This window comes from Lactuca saligna, chromosome 3, assembly GCF_052625555.1.
Source record: "Lactuca saligna cultivar CGN05327 chromosome 3, ASM5262555v1, whole genome shotgun sequence".
Taxonomy (NCBI): Eukaryota; Viridiplantae; Streptophyta; class Magnoliopsida; order Asterales; family Asteraceae; genus Lactuca; species Lactuca saligna.
Window position 1 is genome coordinate 102,622,532 of NC_136419.1, and position 13,851 is coordinate 102,636,382.

The window sequence follows — 13,851 nt, forward strand, 5'->3', positions numbered from 1 at the left end:
TTTTCGTACAATCAATGCATAACCAACTTGTAAGTAACAAATCATATCTGTAGGTTTGAAGACTTATATGATATTACCGTCTCACGATCACTCGAGATAGAATTTCATGAAGTGATTCCAGTGAGCGTGGGTTGAGTCCAATGCTCAGAACTTATGAGCACTCATGATTGCTGTAGCCTTGTCCAAGACCTCTACAACCAAACATGATAATCTTGATTCATACCTACTTCCGACATATGACTGACTGTGGAGGTTTGAATAATATGTTATACCAAACAAAAATTATTCTGGAAGTCAAAACATGCAAAAGAAATATAGTAAACGATCGACAAGAGATAGCAACACTTTACTCATAAATAAAACATTTTTATTCATCATCAAATGTCAATTACACTTTACAAATTTCGAGGTTATCTAACTACTAAATCTAATATCATCCTTCAGCCCTATGCTCCGAGCATGCTGGAGATGGTTAACCCGAGTCAGTCGCTTAGTGAGGGGATCTGCTGGATTCTCATCTGATGATACCCTCTTTGCCACGAGGAGTCCTTCTTCGATCCGATGTCTGATGAAATGGTATTTTCTGTCGATGTGTCTGGATCTCCCGTGATCCCTTGGTTCCTTGGCTAAGGCAACAACACTTTCACTATCACAGAAAATTTCCATTGGCTCTTTAATAGCTGGTACAACTCCAAGGTCTCCAATGAAGTTCTTCAGCCATATCGCCTCCTTTGCCGCCTCGCTAGCTGCAATATACTCTGATTCACAAGTAGAATCTGCCACTGTCTCTTGCTTGGAACTCTTCCAAGAAATTGCTCCTCCATTTAGGGTAAAGACCCAGCCCGACTGAGAGTGGAAATTATCCCTATCAGTTTGGAAGATAGCATCACTATACCCTACAACTCTCAAGTCATCACTCCCACCGAGGGTAAGGACCCAGTCCTTAATCCTTCGTAGGTACTTGAGAATATTCTTTACCGCAGTCCAGTGTGCCTTGCCAGGGTTCCCCTGAAACCTGGTAACCATGCTCAGGGCAAAAGCTACATCAGGTCGAGTACACGTCATAGCATACATGATCGATCCTACAGCCGAAGCATAAGGTATTTGACTCATTTCTGCTATCTCAGCCTCAGTGCTAGGGCTTTGTGTCTTACTCAATTTGGCGTTACTCTGAATGGGCAACTCTCCTTTCTTGGAGTCCTGCATGCTGAATCTCTTCAGCACCTTATCCAAGTAGGTACTCTGACTAAGTCCAATTAGTCTTTTACTCCGATCTCTCAAGATCCTTATCCCTAAAATATAGGCAGCTTCACCAAGGTCCTTCATAGCGAAACACTTCCCAAGCCAGGACTTTACTTCCTGCAGGGTTGGAATGTTGTTTCCTATGAGTAGTATGTCATCCACATACAATACCAAAAAGCTAACTATACTCCCACTAGCCTTGACATACACACAAGATTCATCTTCACTCCTAGAAAAGCCAAATTCCTTGACCTTTTCATCAAAGCAAAGATTCCATCTGCGAGGTGCTTGCTTTAATCCATATATGGATTTCTCAAGCTTACACACTCTATTAGGGTACGTGCTTCTGACAAAATCTTATGGCTGACTCATGTAAACATCTTCAGCCAATTTTCCATTAAGGAAAGCGGTTTTGACATCCATTTGCCAAATTTCATAGTCATGAAATGCGGCTATGGCTAACATAACCCTAATAGACTTAATCTTGGCTACCGGAGAAAAAGTCTCATCATAATCCACTCCAGGAATTTGTGAGAACCCCTTTGCAACCAGTGTAGCCTTATATGTGTGTACATTACCATCCATGTCGGTCTTCTTCTTGAAGATTCATTTGCACCCCACCGTCTTACGACCTGGTACATTTTCAACCAAGTTCCAAACTTGATTGTCATAAATGGATTGTATCTCGCTATCCATAGCCTCTTTCCATTTAGTAGACTCAGGGCCTGCCATGGCTTCCTCGTAGCTGTTAAGGTCATCTTGACTTACTAGTGTCCCATCACTAATAAGTGTCTCACCTTCTGCAGTAATATGGAATCCATAGTAAAGCTCAGGTGCACTCCTAACTCTCGTGGAACGCCTCAGAGGTACAGATTCGTCAATTGGCTCAACAGGAGTTTCCTCCTCAAGTTGAGGGTTAGAGTTTGAAGTTCCTTCACCACTTGACTCTTGAATTTCTTCAAGATCAATTTGCCTCCCACTGTCTCCTTGGCTTATAAACTCTCTTTCTCGAAAGACTCCTCTTCTTGCTACAAAGACCACATTCTCACTAGGTCTGTAGAAGAGGTAACCAAAGGTTTGCTGTGGGTAGCCGATGAAAATACACCTCTCGCTTCGAGGTTCGAGCTTATCATGAGTCTCGCGTCTCACGAAAGCCTCGCAACCCCAAATCTTGATGTGGTCTAGTTTAGGTATGTTACCAGTCCACATCTCGTGAGGAGTTTTGGCAACTTTCTTTGTAGGAACTAGATTAAGAATATGGGCGGCAGTCTCTAAGGCATACCCCCAGAATGAGATTGGTAGCGAAGCTCGACTCATCATGGAACGAACCATGTCTAACAAGGTTCGATTACGCCTCTCAGCCACACCATTCAACCGCGGTGTCTTGGGAGGTGTCAATTGTGATACAATCCCACATTCCCTTAGATAGTCGAGGAACTCTGAACTAAGATACTCACCACCTCGATCGGATCGAAGCATCTTAATGTTCCTGCCTAATAGATTCTCGACTTCCTATTTAAATTCCTTAAACCTCTCGAAAGTCTCTGACTTATGTTTGATTAAGTAGACATATCCATATCTACTGTAATCATCAGTAAAAGTCAAATAATAACGATTAGCATCCCTTGTGGCATGTTTGAATGGTCCACACACATCCGTGTGTATAAGGTCACAAACCTTCACCCCTTTCACATGAGCCTGTGAAGGGTGACTTTGTCATTTTTCCAAGTAAGCATGATTCGCAACTATCATCTGACTTTAGGTCAAACGAATCCAAGACTCCATCCTTTTAGAGTTGGCCTATGCGTTTCTTGCTTATATGTCCAAGGTGACAATGCCATAATGATGCTTTATCCAAGTTATTATTAGTAGAATCAATACACAAAACATTATTTCCTAAGTTATCTACAACAGACACAGCTTCATACACACCATCACAAGGTAATGCTTTAAAATAAAGAACATTATTAAAGAAAGCATCAATAGAACCAACTTCATTATTAAACGAAAAGGTAAACCCTTGTTCGTACAAAGCATGAAAGGAAATAATATTTCTTGCCATTCCTGGCAAGTAACAACATTTATTCAAATCTAAACTAAACCCACTACTTAGCAATAAAGTATAAACTCCAATCTTGGTGACAGGTGAAGCTTTCCTATTCCCCATGATCAAGTTTATTCTTCCTTGCTCCACATCCTCACTTCTTCTTAGTCCCTGCAAGTCACAACAAATATGAATACCACAACCGGTATCAAGGACCCAAGATTTAGAATGGGGTGAGTTATTAGAAATGATAGTGTGAATACCTGCATGGTTGGGTTTGACTTTCCCATCCTTCACATCCTGCTGGTATTTTGGGCAGTTCCGCTTCCAATGAGCCTTTTCATGGCAATAGAAGCATTCAGCCTCTTTTGGGTCAGAAGAAGGAGTAATGAAACCTTTCTTGGTTCCACTTGGAGAAGAGCCATCAAGGGTCCGAGCCTTGGTACCCTTCGTAGATCTCTTTCTCTTCCTCCCTCGACTTTTCCCGATTGCCAAAACCGGAGTTGAGTTTGGAGTAGGAGTGATAGCAACCGACTTCCCCTTAAGACCTGTTTCTGCGGTCTTGAGAAGTCCCTGAAGTTTGCTGAGGGTGACCTCTTCCTTGTTCATGTGATATTTCATGCGGAATTGATCATAGCACGATGGTAAGGAGTGCAAAATGATGTCTATTGCAAGCTCCTCAGGGAAGTTCACATTAAGCTTCAGCAATCGATCCACATACCTTTGCATTTTCTGCATGTGGCTCGTGACGGAATCCCCATCCTTCATCATGGTTGTTATCATGGAGCAGATGATTTCGTACCTCTCTTGTTGTGCACTTTGATGGTATCTTTCCATCAAATCTGGGTGCATTTCATAAGGGTAGAAATCCTCATAGGACTTTTGGAGTTCCGCTATCATTGTGGCCATCATGATGCAAGCCACCTTGGTCGCATCTATTTCATGAGTATGAAAGTCAGCGATCTCCTGGGGAGTTGCAGTGGACTCATCAATTTCCTTAAGCTCCTTGTCAAGGACATATTCTTTGTCCTCGTAGCGGGTAATCATCCTGATGCTTCTGATCCACTCATTGAATTTGGATCCATCAAAGGTAACTTTCCCACACAAGCTCATAAGAGTAAAGGAGCCATTAGGATTCGGGCCAGAAGCAGCATTGTTTGAAGACATCTGAAAGAGGAGAACAAGTTTAGTATAGATATATGAGAGTCCTGAATAAAACACCCAAATGTAATATTAAGGCTAGGATCCAATCACAATATAACATAGCTTAGAAGAGGTATGTCGTAGTCTAAGCTATACAATATTTGAAAGGTAGGTGAATGACGATTCACCAATTTCGACCACGAAAACCGAAATATTAGATATTAGGTTTTATGATTGGTTCTTAGAAATTCCTAGATTCTTTGAGATTCAATGAACTTTTCAAAGGCATGTTTCAATCTCGAGTGTGCCCTCCAAGTTTTGTGACTGGGATACCGAGGATCACAAAACGAGGTGTGAAGTAACCATGCAAATCACTTGGTACCCTTAAATTTTATCACTCAATCGATGTGCCGGTAAACCACACACGCTCCACCGATACTATAATAAACCTTAATTCACCCTTTACCTACCTTGTTAAGTCCAAGTTAGTGTGCCGGTTAACCACACACGCTCTACCAACGACTTAGACAAAGTGTAAAGTGTAATTTCATGGATTAGCACCTTATTCACATTTTCCTAAAGTAACTAAGATTGGGAATTTAATAAAATATTTAGTTACTTTATAATATTCATCATACTTTGAATGAGAATTATAAGTCCTTGTCTTACCCGTTCGGCTAACGACCCTCCACCAGTCAAGCAATCGGTGGGTGAGAGTAGACACCCATTAAGTCACCATTTTATAGGCAACAACCTTATACCCACCTTATAGAACGGCTTCGTGAATGAGGCGTACTAGCGGTAAGACGACTTTGTTCTTATACATATATATATATATATATATATATATATATATATATATATATATATATATATATATATATATATATATATATATATAATTATTAAATCATCATAATATAAGTATAAGGATTGAATTTTAACTTTTAAAATTCTAAGGGTTGGAACTAAAGTTTTAACTTAACTTTACTTGTTCCAAAACTTGAGGGCAAGTTTTGTAACTATCAAAACTTTTCATTTCTTGTAACTTATGAGTTTAATAGAGTAATAAAATGAAGACTCTTTATTTTTCTAACTCTTGTGTTCTTTTTAATGGTTTTAATTCAAGTGTGACTCTTGGTTTTCCATAACTTGAGGACAAGTTTTGGACTCCATTAAAACACATTATGATCAAGAATTAATCTACCACATAGGTTACAAATAATTCCTAGGATCATCTAAAACATCATAAGAACAAGAACATGAATATGAACACATTCATAAATCAAAATTACACTTAAAACTTTGTAATTTTGATAACTAGTTGTTGTAAATGAATTAGAAAGAACATTACACCATCAAAACAAGTTTTCAAGTACCAAAACAGTTTAGGGTAATGTTTCTAGTCCATTTCCAGCAACTAAAGTCGAAATTCTGCAATCTGTCGACCCTACTCGTCGAGTGCATGAACTTACTCGTCGAGTAGGTTGAAGATACACGTGAACTCGACGAGTCCCCCCCATGGACTCGACGAGTCCATTCGTTAGACAGCAAGATTTTCGACTTTTTTCAACTTTTAAGCACAAATAAAAAGCAAACAAGCCTAGTCTCTGATACCACTGATGGGTTTAGAGCATTCTAACACTTCCTAAGTGTACATGCAACCCTAATAACCTTGGATCTATGTTTGTCTAATTATCATGCAAAGTTGAATTCCAAGGCTATATTCCTAACTAGCATACATGGGGAACAATTTTAACTTGAATGATAGATAGAATAACTTACCTTGTTGTTGTTTATGTTCCTTGAAACCTTATGAGCCTAGCACCCCAAGTGTGATGCCTCAAATGCTTCACACAACACCAAATACTCTTGGAAAGACTTTTGAGAGAATGCACACTTCTTGAAATCGGCCTAGCCCTCTTGTTTCCTTAGTGTAGCCGATTTTGGTGGAGAATGAGATCCTTATATAGTGTTGACACATCTAGGGTTACACCATGTAAACCCTAATGTGTCATGACTCTTCATTTCTATGACCCATGGGTTTGTAACTTCCATGGAGCATCCTATGGGTAGAACCCAACTTGATAATCCATGGAGCCTCTTAGCCCACTATACAAGATATGAATGATTTACATAATCAACCCATATATTTAATTAGTTCTCTTTTGATCACTTAATTAATTCTAAATTAATTATTGATCAAACTAATCAAATAATATTATTAATATATTAGAACTTATAATATATTAATAATCTCCAAGTGTTATTTCTTTCATTTAGTCTATCCAATTGCATGGTGCCATGCAACCCAAATGGACCATGCCGGGTCGGGTCAAGTACATACCAGAAATAGTTATGGACTTAGACACCTTATCCAACATCATCTTCATTAGGGAAGCTTGTACGAAGATATTTGGGAAGATCGTAGTTGTTTCAACCAGACATCTACAACGAGAGAAATTCAAGTTAATTGATTTAAGTCTATAATAGAACACCTAATATAAAATATTAAGACTAAGACCCAACACAATATTTTATAACCTGGAAGAGGGATGCCGTAATCCAAGCTACAAAATATATGAAGGTAGGCGAATGACGATTCACCAATTTCCACCATGAAAAACAAAATAAATATTAGGTTTTAATTGGATTTGAAACTCCTAGATCTTTTGAGATTCATTGAACTTTTCAATGGCATGTTTCAATCTCGATTGTGCCCTTCAAGTTTTGTGACTGGGATGCCGAGGATCACAAAACAAGGTGTGAATAACCATGCAAATATACTTGGTACTCTTAGTTTTTATCACCTAATCAATATGCCAGTTAACCATACGCGCTCCACCGATCTATGATAAAACTTAAGCCACCCTTTGCCAACCTTGTTAAATCCAAGTTAGTGTGCTGGTTAACCACACACGCTCCATTAATAACTTAAGCAAGGTGCAAAGTGTAATTTCATGGGTTAGCACCAAATTCACATTTTCCTAAAGTAACTAAGATTGGGAATTTATAAAACATTTAGTTACTTTATAATAATCATTATACTTTTAATGAGAATTAAAGTCATTGTCCTACTTCTTCGGCTAACGACCATCCACTCGTCAAGGAAGCGGTGGGTGAGAGTGGACACCCATTAAGTTGCCGTTTTATAGGCAACAACCTTATACCCCCCTTATAGACCGGCTTCGTAAATGAGGCCTACAAACGGTAAAACAACTTGATCTTATATATATATATATATATATATATATATATATATATATATATATATATATATATATATATATATATAACTTATAATACTATAAAGTATAAGGGTTGAATTATAACTTTTAAAATTCTAGGGGTTGGAACTAAAGTTTTCTAAAGTGACTTTACATGTTCCAAAACTTGAGGGCAAGTTTTGCACAATTCAAAAAACTTTTGGATTTTCATAACTTACGAGTTTAATTAAAGTTTTAAAAACTTTAATGAAGACACTCATGAACATCCATAACTTGATGACAAGTTATGGAGTCCATAAAACTATTTATGAGAAAGACTCTTCAATTATGTAACCTATGACTCTTTAAAGGATCTTTAACAGAAATGACTTTTAGTAATCCATAACTTGAGGAAAAATTATGGACTCCATTAAAAACATTTAGATCAAGAATTAACTAACAAACAATTTGCAAATAATTCCTAAGATCTACCAAAACTCATACGTGTATGAACAATCATATCAACAATTTCAAGAATCATATAAACACATATAAAACATTGAAAATTTGATAATGACGTTGAAATTGGTTTACCATAAACATTACCACATCAAAAATAGGATTTATAAGTCCAAAACAGTTTAAGGTAATGATTCTAGACCAATTTCAGCACCAAAACTCGAAAATCTGCACTCAGGCTTGCCAACTTGTCGAGTGCATGAACAAACTCGGCGAGTTGGTTGAATACATGCATGGACTCGTCGAGTTCCATGAGGGACTCGGCAAGTCAATTGGGCAGAGTGTAGAAATTCAACATTTTTCAGCAATTTGCATCAAGTATAAGGAAAACAAGCCTAGGCTCTCATACCACTGATGGGTTTTGAGCATTCTAACATTCCTATGATGTACATGCAACCCTATAAACCTTGGATCTATGTTTTCTCTATTATACAAGCAAATATTCAATATTCCAAGGTTTCATCCTAACTAGCATAATATGAAGTATATATAGTACAAGAATCTGGTATAATGACATACCTTTTGATGGAGCTTGAAGTCTTGAACCTTTAAGAGCTTAGTGCCCCAAGTGTTGCACCTCAAATGGTTCACACAAAACCAAAAACCCTTGGAATAACTTGAGAACAAGAATACTTAGGTTTACTCTTATGAAATCGGCTTTGCCCTCTTTTTGTGTATGCACTAGTGCCCATTTCATGAACTAGAGACCTCTTTATATAGTGTGGAGGATTAGGGTTACATTCATGTAAACTCTAATACCCATGACCTTTCATTTCCATAGGATCTATGGGTTAAAACTCCATGGACTATCCATGAAAGCTTAGCCCAACCTAAATAAACTTGACCCATCCTACATATATGATATGTGCATATTTATATAACATACATTAATATTTTAATTACTTTTATGCCCTTAATAGAACAAAAGATACTTAATTTGCTATGAATTGTGTTGTAGGGACTAAAAGACTTGTTTGGAGTAAAAAGGAAGTTGGAAGCTGGATTAAGGAAGCTAGAAGATGGAAGATTGAACCAAAGCAATAAAATGAAGAAAAATACACCGAACATGTCGTGGTGATCCTACCACAACGTGGCGTCTTGAAGATTCCCGATCAGATTCGTTGAGTTGTAGATTACGGGATCAACATAATCACCACTACATGGTGGGCCCACCACAACGTGGTGCCTTGCTTTTAGGAAAAGTATAAATATCTCACATAAACCTCCGAATGAGAGCTTTTGGCTCTGGAGAATTCGAAGCTTTTTGAGGCAAAGGCACTGGAATTAAGCATTGGAAGCAAGGAATTCAACCACAATCATTAGAATGAGGAGATCAAAGGCAACTAAACTCTACTTTTCGATTTTTCATTAGGAATAGCTATGTCTTTACTTTTGAATCTCGATTTTACAACTTTTTTGCTGAAATCATGAGCTAAACACTCATTACTTTCGTTTAGCTAGGATGAGTTGACTAAACATGGTTGATTTCATAGTTAGGATTTAGTTCTTTGATTATTTGTTGACTGTTGCTTATGAAAGAACCTCAAGTACTTTTGATAACTGTTTTTTATCTGCTTATTGCTGAATTTGATTAGGTTAGAATGACTATTTTTCTTAGTTGAATTTGAATCTTATGATCTTGTGATTTGCAAAATTTTAGGACTAGAGTTTTGATTAAAACCTAGGGTTAAGTAGAAAAGTGGCTAAAAAGTATAGGAGCCAATATATGATGAAAAATCATATATAAAATTGAATCAATAAATTTAACTGGTCAAATAATTATAAGTCTAAGCAACTCGAACCGAACAGTAGTGAACTTGTAAGTTTGTTCGCTTGATCACCGAATAAATAAGCTAGTTTGCTAAAGGATTAAATTGGTGAATACCATTTTGGTCATATTTGGAATCGGTATCCAAAGAAACTAAATCCGTTGCACTTCTATGAAACAGCTATAATAACAACAAACCTGAAACTAAACCAAAGTCTCTTTGTCACCTTGGTTAATTCATACTTGTTTGCTTGTTTAGCTTAGTGTTAGTTTGATTTAAGTGAATTTTGAGTTAATTTGGTAATTTAAGTATCTAGTCTTGCAAAACTAGGAAAACAAAATCTTTTCTTATTTAATTAGTAATTAGCTAATAGTAGAATAAAGCTAATAGAAACATCGTTCCTTGAGTTCGACACTCGTTCTTACCATAGCTATACTATTGCACGATTAGGTACACTGCCTAGTGTGTTTAATAGTCTAGTGAAGGAAATAACTTTTATAAATTAAAAACTTGAATAAAAATATAAACACATTAAACACATATCAATATATAAGAGTTCATATTTAATTAGTTCCTTTGGATCACTAAATTAATTCTTGATCAATACTAATTAAATAATATGATTTCAAATTAATATATTAGAACTTATAATATATTAATACAAATCGTAAGTATCCTTTTTCTCATTTTGTCTATCCAATTGTTCTGATGCCATGCAACCCAAATGGATCATGCTACTCTCGGGTCGAATACATACCAATAATAGTTATGGGCTTAGACATCTAATCCAACAGATCATGCCTTCGCCTTCCCACGATCATCAGAAGTACCTGAAACAATAATCGATAAATGTAAGCTTGAAGGCTTAGTGAGTTACCCCCAAAATACTAATGCCATATAGATATAACCATATCATATAAACAAACACAACATGCATAATGAGACTTCAGCCTGACTGGACCGCCTCGCATGCCTTCAGCCTATCTGGACCCCTCTCCGAGCCTTCGACATGTCTGGACCGCCTTGCAGGGCCTACAGCCTATCCAGACCGCTTGTCAGGCCTTCGACCTAACTAAATCCCTTTGTAGGGCCTTCAGTTTATCCGAACCTCCTTGGGTATGTTGTCCTTCAGCACAAAGTAGGACCGCCTCAACCCAACCCCCAATCAAACAAGCATGTGCACATAATATCATACATTAGCATATATGACATTTAAACCGATCTAACAGATCACTAATCATAGCAACATCCTATAACCAGGATACAGACCCTACCGGTCACTAACATAGCATCATCCTATATCCAGGATATCGATCTAACCAGGTCACTAAGCATATCACCATCCTAATTACCAGGATATTAATCAATAAGCATATCATATAATAAACTTGGATACAAATTCGATACGGGCCAACATTGGTGCCTTAGACCCATTTGATATAGTGAGGAGAACTCATCTCACAAGTAGCTCGATGCTAATACAATCAACTCCTTCACGCACCGCTCCAAACACCAACACCTGTAACCACTAATGGTCCATTCTCGTAAATTACCAATTACCAAAATGCCCTTTAGAAGTCAAACTGATCAACCCTTAGTCAAAGTCAAAGTCAACGGTCAAGATCAAGAGTCCATGTTGACCCGACTCGTTGAGTGCAATTCACTGACTCGTTGAGTCCTTCTAGAACTCGAGAAGTCGTGAAATCCCTAGTTGGCTCGTCGAGTTTCCCTGCAACTTGCCAAGTTCATGCATGTCCAAATGTCGGGAAAACCCTAGCTGACTCACCGAGTCGTCCTACTGACTCACCGAGTCCATGCAGAAATCCTTGCACGACAATCTTCATCGGACTCACCGAGTTGGCCAATCAACTTGTCGAGTCCCCTCAGTCCAACACTCATTCAGACGATTCTAGGCAAGGGAAATGCACCATCATGATAAAGGTTGAAACTTTATAATTATAAGGACCAAGATGAGCGTAGATCTGAAGTTGCGACTTCAGATATTGGTTCATCACTCGAAACAAAAGACCAACATGCTAAAATGGCCCCAAAACTCAAATATAGAAGGGTCTAGCTAGAAGGAGATCAATGTAACGACTTGATACCTTCAAATGATGCTAAACTGGGGTAGACTTCAGATCCACACACATTCCTTGCCTCAAACTTCTTGATCTTCAACCTCTTTGTAACAAGATATACCTTCCAAGCTTAAAACACACAAATATGGAGACTAAACATGAATTTGGGTTTCTGGGCTCAAGGGGGGGGGGGGGGGGGGGAGGGGGCACTATAAGGGAAGCCAATGGATGACCCTTTAAATAGGGTGCAATATCTTGGAAATTAGGGTTTCATCCACTAGCTCTAACTCGTCGAGTCATGTCCTTCGACTCGTCTAGTTAGCTACTTAAAACACGCGGCTGATTTTGTTCCTACCCGACGAGTCAGGGCATCCGACTCGTCGAGTAGACCTTTTAAGAGGTAAATAAAGCTGTAAATTTATACCTGAGAGTCATGGTGTTACATGATTCCTCCAGAACATCAACGTAATCTCACCATCATTTAATATATTTTTTTTATTAATCAGCATTTCAAAAAACTTCAAGCTTGTGTGTTTCTTGTTTATTTTCGTATTCTTTCTAAATTTTGTATGTGATTTAGTCCATCTTATATAATTTAAACATTTTTAACTTTATTTTATACTACTAGATATTCATTTTTCTAGAAATAAAGATAATAATAGTGAATTTAGATTGTTGAATTATTTTCGTGATAATTTGAATGTATCAATTTGAATTTAGATGAATTTAAATATTATTATGATTTTGGTTGGTAAAATTTAGATGAAATTAAATTTCATTTTCTTTTGAATTAATTTTGTTTATTTTTACAAAGGTTTTAGTATATTTAAGCTATAGAATATAAATACATTTCGTTGGTTTATCAATAGAAAATTATTTTTATAAATAAACTGTAAATATAAATTACATCAAATTTACCATATTTTAGATCGAATTTGCCATATGTTTGTTTGCAAAAAAAAATCATATAGAATTATAGATTTTTTTTTTTTATAAATCCATTTATTTTAAATAACATCTATTGTAAAATAAATACTTTATTCCATGTTTTACCAATCTCTAACAAAAAATCGTACATACTTCCTTAATAACACCAACATAAAATCAATATCCTATAATCTCTTTTATAAATCAAAACTTCAAAAATCTTCAAGCTTATCGATCTATTGCTTCTTTATCGTAATATTTCTCTAAATTTTGATGTGAATTTCGTGTAGTGTGTTCACTAAAATAATTGACCTTTTTATAGTAATAAATATATAAAAATAGAAATATAAAACATTATTTGAAATTTATAACTATTGTAGTGGTTGTTATTAACTTAGGAAATGTAAAATAATATAGCTTTCAAATCAATATGATTTCTAACTACATACATATTAAAATGATATTTATAATATAAATGAAAACTTTAAGTTGGTTGTTTAAAAACAATGTTCTAATAAAGAATAATTTAAAATACAATTCTCTAATATACGAAAAGAAAATTATATGATAAGAAGTTAAAACTACATTGATGTCTATTTCATTTTGCACTAATTTTAAAATCATTATTTTTAATATCTTATTCGTAAACATTAAATTTTATGATATGATTACAATATCCATTTATCAAAGAAAAAAAATTAATGGATTGTCATATGGATTTTTAAGTCTATTAACTCGATTACTTAAATATTTACATTTATAACCTACAAACTATTTATAGCACTCGTAGTGCGAGAAACCACACTCAATCAAAAAAAAAGTTCATTTAGTGTTTCACATAAATATGACTCCGTAAAGTCAAAGATTTGCATCCTTTTTTGTTGTTTATATACTACATTTTTTCGTTAACCCAACTTATGCAA